This window comes from Fukomys damarensis, unplaced genomic scaffold (assembly GCF_012274545.1).
Source record: "Fukomys damarensis isolate Sample0158 unplaced genomic scaffold, DMR_v1.0_HiC HiC_scaffold_19, whole genome shotgun sequence".
Lineage (NCBI taxonomy): Eukaryota > Metazoa > Chordata > Mammalia > Rodentia > Bathyergidae > Fukomys > Fukomys damarensis.
Window position 1 is genome coordinate 5,889,324 of NW_022900931.1, and position 9,713 is coordinate 5,899,036.

A 9,713-nucleotide genomic window follows, 5' to 3' on the forward strand; every position below is an offset into this window, starting at 1 on the left:
CTTGCCCTGTATTAAAGACAATTTTCTTAAAAACAAGCAAACCATTTGGACCTCATCCTATTTTCATAGAAATGCTGGGTTTTATGAAACAAAAGTGGCCAATAAATCGGACCTGAAGCTTCCTGTGGCTGTTCTGTTTCTGTTGACTGTTTTTGTGTCCTTATTCACTAATAAAGGAGGAACTAAGGATGGTTTCTCTCTCTTCGTTATTCAAATGAGATTGTTTTTTTTTTTTAGGTCAATACAATTCACTGGGTACATTGCTTGTTTCTGTTTTTCCAGGAATCCACTTTTACGGAGTGACCTTGGACCTGTTCGGTCGGTAAACACTGTATTTCTCTCTCCTGGGTGTCTGGCCCTGACACCCTTAGGAGGTAGCAGCCAGGTCTGCTCTTTGGTCTTCTGGCCAGGCTTGAGGGTTGTGGGTAACTACATGTCACCAGGCAGGGCTGGGGACCTGTGGACTGGGGGACACTTCTTGAGATGAAAGACCTGTTTGAAAGGACAGTGGGAGGGAAACAGAAGTAAAGGGACCAGTGGTGCAAGTTGCAGCCACTGTCTCCCCTGCACCAAAGGGAGCAAAAGGGAAAAAATGCTCCAGGTAGAGGGGACCTTAGTGTCTATCTCACCCCTGCAGCTGGCTCAGGTTTAAGGAAGTTCAAGAGTCTCTGTGAGCCAGGTCTGGTGGTGAACGCCTGTAATCCCAACCCTCTGGGAGGCAGAGGCAAGAAGATTGCAAGTTCAAGCTAGGCTTGGGCAATTTAGCAACTTAATGAGACTCTGCCTCAAAATAAAAATCGTTAAAAGACCTGGGGATATAGCTCAGTGTGAAGGTCCTGGATTTGATTCCTAGTACCAGGAGAAAAACAGTCTCCGTGTTACGCCTGCCAAACCGCAGCATGGGCCTTTGGAGTCTGTGACCTGGTCTGGAGTTCCACCTTCAGTTCTGGCGGCCCTGCTGTGCCTGCTGGGAGAACCCACAGTGCCAGGCACTCTGTGTGGTGACCACTCTTGGAGTACTCGGAGGGCAGCCTCAGCCGGAAGCACCCCAGGCCACCGCCCTCGTTTGCATCCTGGCTCTGCCTCCTCTCTGCACGACAGCCTATGCCTCACTTTCCTCGTGTGTCAAGCCATGGTGGCAATAGGCCGACCTCAGCCATGAGGAGGGGACCGTGGGCTTCAGAAGGCACAGGGCAATTGCTCACCAGCCTCATCTGTTGCACATATTCCCTGAGCCCACAGGCAGACCGGGGAGCCCTGGGCCAAGGGCGGGGGTGGAGGCCCATCAAGCGCATCTCATCCTGTTGCACAGACCTTTCCATGTTGCTCGGAAGAATCAAGTCTTCCTCGGTGGGCTCCCAGCTGCTGGTTCTTCCTCCCCTTCTTCGCCCACCCCCCAGCGGCAGTGCTTTCTTTGGATGCCGCTCCAGTAGGCAGGTCACACCTGAGCACCTGCCATCTCTCCTTCTGTGCCTTTTGCACGGATTAATTCGACTCGCACACCAACCTGCAAAGGAGGTTGTTTTTTTCTTTCTTTTTCTCCTGGTACTAGAGATTAAACCCGTGGCCTTTGCACTGAGCTATGTCCCCAGCCCTTTTCATTTTTTGGTGTTTTTTTTTTTTTTTTGAGACAGGGTTTCACTATGTAGTTGAGACTGACCTGGGACTCATTATGTAGCCCAGGCTGGTTTTGAACTCACAGTGACCCTCCTGCCTAGGTGAGTGCTGGGATTACAGGCGTGCACCACTACTCCCGGCTCCCAGCCCTTTTCAGTTTTTAATTTTGAGACAGGGCCTGACTAGATCACCAATCCTCCTGCCTCAGCCTACCAGAGTACTGGAATTACAGTTGTGCACCAGCGTGCCTGGCTAGCTATCCCTGTTTTACAGGAGCAGCAACAGAGACCCTGGAGGTTACCTATCTTACCCAGAGCTTCAGATCCCCATTTGGAACCAGAGCGGGCTCTGTGCCTTTCTCCTGTGTTCCGTCTTGCCCTGAAGCAGGAGCACCTGCCTGCCCCACAGGCCCATCACTGTCGTCCAAGAGGCCTTCCCGCCGCAGTGATATCGGGCGATGCTAGCAGTGCTACATGTGCTTCTCGGGCGTGTCTCTCCACGGTCGGCCCTAGGCCCCTTGTCCCCTTGTCCTTGTCCACAGGAGTCGGGCTGTGGACACTTTTGTGTCCCCTACAAAGCCCCGCTGGCCAGGCCGGCAGGCATTTGCTGAGCACCTGCGACACCTGGGGCGTGGGGACTCACGGGGCAGCGGCCACACCCCCTCTGCATTTTCCTCTCAAACTCCAGGCCCATCCTGCCAGCATCTGCTGCATCTCCATGTTGGGTGGGCAGTGGGAAGCCCCACCTTTGTGAGTCATAAACAGCTCCCGAAAGTCCACCCTGAGCCTGCTCAACCCCAGGGCCTAAACCTTGGGGTCCTTGACTTGGCTTTCTCTCTCCCAGCCCATTTTCATCCACTGGCAAACCCCAATGGTTCTACTTTCAGAATGCATCAGGCACTTGGATTCTGGCCTCCTCACTGGCTGCTCACACAGCTCGGCAGCCCCTCCACAAATCTCTTCATTCGCTTCTCAACCCCAGAACCCACTCTTCACGGAGCGATCCCCGTAGAACTCCAGTCAGATCCCGCTCGTCTGCCTCGAAGTAGCTCCTGACTCCTGTAGGGCCAGAGCAGAGTCCTGCCTGTGGCCCCAGATTGTTCCCTCTCTGCCCTCTGCCCCTGTTACCCCATTTGCTCACTGATCCCCTCGCTGTTCCTCTAATATACTGTGTATTCCGACCTCAAGACCCTGACACTTGTCGTGTCCTCCCTAGTACACTTGTTCCTCGGATATTTACATCTCTCCCTCTTTTGCTAACTTCTCTCACTCAGGCAGACCTTTCCTAACCTCTCTCCTCCATCCCTATCTATTCCGTGGCTCTTCATAGTGACTTGACACTTGACCTCATATCGCTAGCTCGGTCACCTGCATCAGAGCAAGGCTCTGCCCATCTTCTTGTTGCTGTTTCCCAGTCTCTAACACAGGGCAGGTGCTCCATAACCGTGCTGAAGGGAAGGATGGGTGGACGGATGTGGGGCGGGTGGCAGGGGTTGGACATCTGGTCTGGGCCAGGTTCTGTGCTGTGCCCCACTCCCAGAGCCCTTGCCTGGGTGGAGATGGAGATGGAAATCACAGAGCTGTCTTGGTTTGGGAACAGTCTTGGGAGGAAAGTGACCCAGCCAGGTGGAGGGGCTTCCTAAAGAAAGGGGGCATGCACAAGGGAAGCTGAGAGGTGCTGAGGATTTGGGTGGGGGCTGAGGGTCTGGTGGACAAGGGGACAGTGAGCTCCAGGGCTGCTGAGGACAAGACCTCAACGTCAGTAAGAGCCAGGTGGGCGGAGAGATGGGCAGTTGGTCAGGTGTGGGCCAGGGACCCTAGGAGAGGAGGTGCAGGGCTTGCATGTGAGGTCCTAGGTGTCACCTGGAAGGGTGTCGGGGTGAAAGCAGAGGCCTAGGTTGGAATCTCTCCTCCTCCAATCTTATGTCCCTGGTTACTCCCTTCCCTTTCCAGGCCTCAGTTTTCCCTTGGCGAGACTCTGGATGCCATGTGCCTTTCCTGCTGCACTGTCCCTGCTCACCGAGAGGCTGAGAACATGCCTGGAGGAACCAAGGCAGAGAGGAACCTTCCAGGAAGTGGGTGGTGCACAGGGGGAGCAAAATGCACAAAGATTTGGGTCCCTTCTCTTGGGCCTCTTCTCCCACCAGGCCCGGTAAGACCACAACCTGCCGCACAGGCAGAGCTGACCACGTCGCTGACAGCAAGTGGCCAGTGAAGGGCTTGAACCCAGACCTGCCTGGCTCCAAGCTCTGCTGTCCTTTAGCACAACTGAGCTGTATGCCTGTGGTAGGGAGGTGAGCTGATGCCAGGTCCTGGAGAGCCAGGATCCTACAGATGATGGCCTCAAGGCAGGCTCACCAGTCCCAGCCCCTGAGGGGAAGCCCTCTGAGCTCTCCTCTTGGCTGGAGCTTCCTTGAAGACCCTGGATGCTTCTGGGATGTTCTGGAGTCACTAACTCCCTGAAGCCTCCCAACCACCCCTTACAACAGGTGCTGTGGTCCCTGTTTTACAGCTGGAGAAACTGAGGCTCAGAGAGGAGCAGTTACCTGTAGGAGGCACACTGGCCACCTGGGATGTCTTGCGGGGGCACCTGCTGTGTTCACTCTCTGGAGTCTGCCTTGGGGACACAGAGGCTCATTTGAATAATTTCACTTGAGTAATTTACACTTACTTGAATAATTTTTTTTCAGTGCTGGGGATTGAACCCAACACCTTATTCGTGCTAGGCAAATGCTTTCCATGGAGCCACACACCACCCCTTGAATGCTTTTGAGACTGTGTCAAAAATCTGTATCTTGTGAGAGGAAGCCAGGCAAGGCTGGTGGGGGGAGAAGCAACAGGACTAGAGCAGAGTGAGAGGCAGGGCTCCAGGGTTGTGGCGCTCCTAAGTCAGTCTGTATCCTCAGTGTACACTCTGCGTCCCCAGGGTAGGGCAGTGGAGGGGGCCTTCGCTCTGGAACCCTGGAATGTGAAACGGGCACAGTTGCAGGCCCAGCCCTGACTGCTTTCCTGGCAGATTCCCCTCTACTCTCCTGCCTTCTCTGTGAGTCAGGGCAAGAGAGCCACATGCCTGGGAGTCCAGGAGGCCTGCTTTCAAATCCTGCCCCACTACTGCTGAGCCTAGAGGGGAGAGAAACAAAAGGAACAGTATGCAAACAGGGAACAGCATAGGTGAAGGCGGGAAGGTATGAGGGCCTTTGGGAGCTACATCATGGGCTCAGGGGTAGAGGCAGAGTTTGAGCAAAGGGGAAGAGGCCTGGATTGGGTTGTTCTTCCCCCACGCTGGGCTGTTACCCAGGCTGTCCTCCCTGCTTGGCCGGTCCTTTCTTCTGTCCCAGCCGTTAAGTCCCCACTCTTTGGTGTGGGGACTGCCTTCCTTAGCCTCAACACCGCTCCTTCCTGTGTTCCCACTGCCCCACAGGCTGCCTCCTTTTGAGCAGGTGAGACGGGAATAGTATAGGTTTCTGTCCTGCGCCAGCTCTGCCCTTGCCCTGTGGGTAGCCCTGGGCATGTCCCTTGCCCTCTCTGTTTCTTTAGCTGCAGGATGACCATAGCAGCTCCCAACTCACGGGGTTCCCTTGGGAATGAAATGAGCTGTGCTTCTAATGCAGCAAAGCAAGCTGCCTCGGAGCCAGCCAGCTGGGACCCACACGTTCGTGCACATCATTACTCTGGCTTGGGAGTCCCTTGGGGACAGGGCCTTGTGTCTGTGTTACACTCGTGGCAAGGCAGCACGAGGGCCCATGATTGCTCCTGGAATAAATAATGGGCAGCCCATTCTGCTCGGCCTAAGTAGTGATTGCTTACCGGATGCTGGCTGCTTAGGGGACAGTGCCAATTTGGCTGGCTTTGGGATCGGCCCTGGGGTTGGGGAAGCACACTTCTGAGCGCGTCTGGGTGGCCATGGAGTGTGGCCTCGGGGTCTGTGTCTGTTTCTCACCCCTTCCACTGTGGCAGTCAGTGCTCCCTTCCTCGGCTTCCTGGCTGCCATGAACTGAGCAGCTGATGTTTCTGCCTCAGAAACATCTGACCATGGATTGAAACCATAGGCAAATTAAACCTCTCCTCCTTCAAGTTGTGCATATCAGGTCTTACATCTGACAGTGGGAAAACTGAGCAGTACAGATGTTTGAGGCTGACCACCCGTGATCTGAGCATTATTGGACCCATTTTGCGCAGAGTATGACTGAGGCTTGGAGAGACTCAGCTGCCTGTCTAGTTTCACCTCTGGATCTGGCTGACTTTGCTGTGCTGGATGTAGGGGGACCTGTCCTGTCAGGTCCCTTACTGAATGGTCCAGACACTTCCCTCCGGCTGCCCTTGCCCATTTCCTCACCGCCCCTTGGAGTGGTCGGGAGCCATGGTGCAGTTGTGGGCACACCATAAGCTGTCAGTCCCTGAGTCCAGGGCCCTGTAATACACACGCGTGCGCACACACACACACACACACACACACATACAACCTGTATGCACGCACACAGAGGTACACACGTGTTCCTCCTGTTCTCCAGGTCTCCAGAGTCACATCTGTCTTCACAACGGTGAGCCAACAGAAGTCCTTGTGAAACGCTATAGGAGGAGCTGTCACTGCTCATGGAGTCCTTGGCCTCAGCCCCTGGACTGTCAGCACGCACGGGGTGGGATGGGACTCAGAGGCCCAGTAACCTGGCCCAGTGGGCCTAGCAAGGGAGGTGCTAGTGCTGTCCATCTGGTGTCATCAGGCAGGGCCAACCCACACCCTCTTGGCTCATTTCCTTTTTGTTTGGTGGCCTTACCACCTCTCTGTCCACTCCATGCAGGCTGAATCAGAGACTCAAGGAGGACAACAGTCAAATAAGAAGGACCAAAGGAAGAGCAGGAGAGAGGCAGGTGCTTCGGCTGAGGGTGGTGTTCAGAGGAATCTGCTGCTGGGCCCCCTGGTTGGCTGCTAGGCCCTGGGCCCAATGGATTAATGGGCTCCGGCTTATCTGCCATTGAACTCAGCTCAACTCTGGAGCTGCAGTGGTGTGCCTGTCCAGCAGCCTCTTTAGGAGAGGCAGGTGGCCTTTGGGTGAGGCCAGTACCCCAGGAGGGCACATGGCGGGCTCAAGCAGCAGGGCCAAGAGATCAGCCTCAGGCAGGGCCAGGCTCATGTGGGGCCAAGGACAGGCCAGCCAGGTGACCACACCTGACCCAGGAGAGGTCGGTTCATTCATGCATCTATGCACATGAATGGGATGCCTCCTGGGGACACAACAGTGGACAGGACAGACAAAAGGCCTGTCTGTGGAGACTACATTTTAAGAAGGGAGATAAATAGTGCAGCAAGAAAGTAACATGCATCCCAGTCAGGATTGATTAGTGTAAGGAGCAAGGGAGGTGGGGTGGGCTGGGTGTTTTGGTTTTCAGTTATATACAGGTATCCAAGGAAGGAAGGTCTAAATGAGGAAGTCAGCACCCGCCCTGGCCTCACACATGCCAGGCAAGTGCCTACCACTGGGCCACACCCCCAGCCTGAGAAAGAACCAGCTGAGCACAAGGAAGGAGGTGAGGAGGTGCTATAGGGGCCAAGATGGCTTGGGGGAAGAGCAGTCCAGGCAGAGGGGAAAGCTAGGGCCAGAGAGGCAGCTGGAGCAGGGAGTGTGGAAGAGGCCAGTGTGGCTGGAGGGAAAGGAGGGAGTGAGGTGGCAGCAGATGAGCTCCGGAGGAAACGGGGGCCAGATGGTGAGGCCCCTGGTCGCTCCATTTAAAAGGATCCCTCTGGCTGCTGGGTTCCAGTAGGCTGGGGGAGGGGCAAGGGCAGAGCAGAGAGAGGAGGCTTCGGAAGATAATCTAACAGGATTTGCTGATGGATTGGATGTGTGAAAGAGAGCAGGGGTGTGAAGGATGACTCCAGAGAGTTCTGCTCAATTTGCTGGGATGGCTGGCTGGGCCTAGAGGCTTAGCTGGGCCCAGAGGGAGCCTGGATCCCTGAGGGTAGGAATGGGAGTGGCTCCAACAGTCCTCCAGCCCGGCAGCCCCTGTGGGCGAGAGAGCTGCGTTCTTTAGCTCCTGGCGCTCTGTGGGTCTCATCCTGGCCCCCGGAAAGGCCATCTTCTTTGTGGTCTGGCAGGGATGAGCCCTCTGCCCTTGTCCCTCCCACCTCTGCCTTCATCCCACGTCTGCCCGACCTCCTTTTCCTCTTTCCCTTTCACTCTGCCCCCTCCCTCCTTCCCTCCTTTCTACTTCCCAGCCTCCCCCGACCCATTGAGCTGCGCCACAGTATCTGGGCTCCCCGGACCTGACACAATCACTGGGGCCTCATCCACGAACCAGACAGACTGGGTTGGGTCCCTGCTGCCCTGGACTTCATATCTGTGTGTCTGGCCCCAAAGCTGCTTCTCCACAGGGCAGAGTATGGACCACTGGATGCTCTGAATTATTTCCAATTTGAAGTTAGACACACCGGTGACTACATGTGATTTGATAGTTAAACATTTCTGCATCATTTAAAATAACATTGCTATCAGTCCAGGCATGATGGCCCACATCTGTAATCTCAGCACTCTGGGAGGCTGAGGCAGGAGGCTTGCAAGCTTGAGGCCAGGCTGGACAGCTCAGTGACTTAGCAAGACCCTATCTCAAAACTAAAAAATAAAGGGCTGGGGATTTAGCTCAGTGGTGCCACTGCCTGCCTTGTAAGCACAAGGTCCTGAGTTCAATCCCCTGTACCAAAATAACAACAACAAAAAATAAAAATAAAGGACACTTTAAAAAATAAATAAATAAAAAGGAGTAGGGATGTAGCTCAGTGCAAAGTACTTGGGTTCAATCTCCAGTACTAACACGCACAACACACACACACCCACACATCACTATTAAAAAGAGCTCCTGGTCAGGACTTGGCTCCTGGTTTGGGTTCCAGAAAGGATGGCAGAGGAACAGGCCCTACACTGCTGCACCCACGGGAACAAGGCCCTGAGCGGGCAGCCTTTCCCCTACCCACACACAGAAAGACCTGGGGGAGGCTGGGACAGGTTATAAAGCCAGGTGGGCCAGCCATGGAGATGGTGGAGGCCAGGTTGGAGACTCTGGCCTTTGTTCTGAGGGTATTGGGAGCCACTGAAGGTTTTTGAATTAGAGCATGACCCACCCTGTGCTATTTTAACTGGTGGCATCATGGAGAACAGATGAGAAAAGCTAAGTTGTTTGAGGCATCCAGGCCAGTGAGGAGGCACTGGCTTCACCCAGGTAGTGGGTGAGACAGACATACTCCTGCTACAACACTCCCTGCCTCAAAGAGTCACCATCCTCACCCGGCCCCCATGCTGGGCTTCTCCCCTACGTTGGCTCCATCCTTAAGATATTTTGGGTTTTGTCCCCAAATTCCTCCCCTCTACCTGTGTGGACCCTCCCTTTCCAGGCCCTGGCTAAGGCCGTGGCTCCTCACCCTCCCACCCCAGCCTGGCACTGCTGGACATGCCCTGCTGCAGCATGGCCGAAGGGATCCTTCAAACTTGGCCTTCCGGTCCAGACTGTGCTGCAGTCTCAGGGAATCAGAATCGGCCACAGAGTACACAGGGTCAGGCAGGGCCTCTCTGTGGACCAGGACACCAGAGCTGAGGTGCGGGGGAGGTGAGCGGGATGGGGGAAAGAGGTTTCAGCAAGTGGGACCAGCTGGAGGGAAGGCCTGAGCAGGGGTGGGGCACTGGAAGAGTCAGAGTCCTGTTTCTACACCAGCCATCCCACAGTGGTGTCCCCTTGTCCTGGGATGGTGGCTTGGGAGGAGCAGGGGCTGAGCCTGGGCAGAAGGCAGAGCTGGCTTCTGAGGGACTGGGAGTAGACATAGAAGTAAGGGTCCTATTTGTTAACAGCTTTGTTGAAATATTAGTCACATACCATAAAATTCACCCTGCCAAAACAGCCAACTCAGTGGCTTTTAGTATATTCACAGACTTGTGCAACGGTCACCACGATCCACTTCCAGAACATTCAGTCATCCAGAGAGACCCGGAAGCCATTGGCAGTCCCTCCCCATTCCTTCCTTCCCCCAGCCCTGGGCACCACTAATCTACTTTCTGTCTCTATGGATTTGCCAATTTTGGACATTTCCTACAAATGGAACCAGACAACATGTGA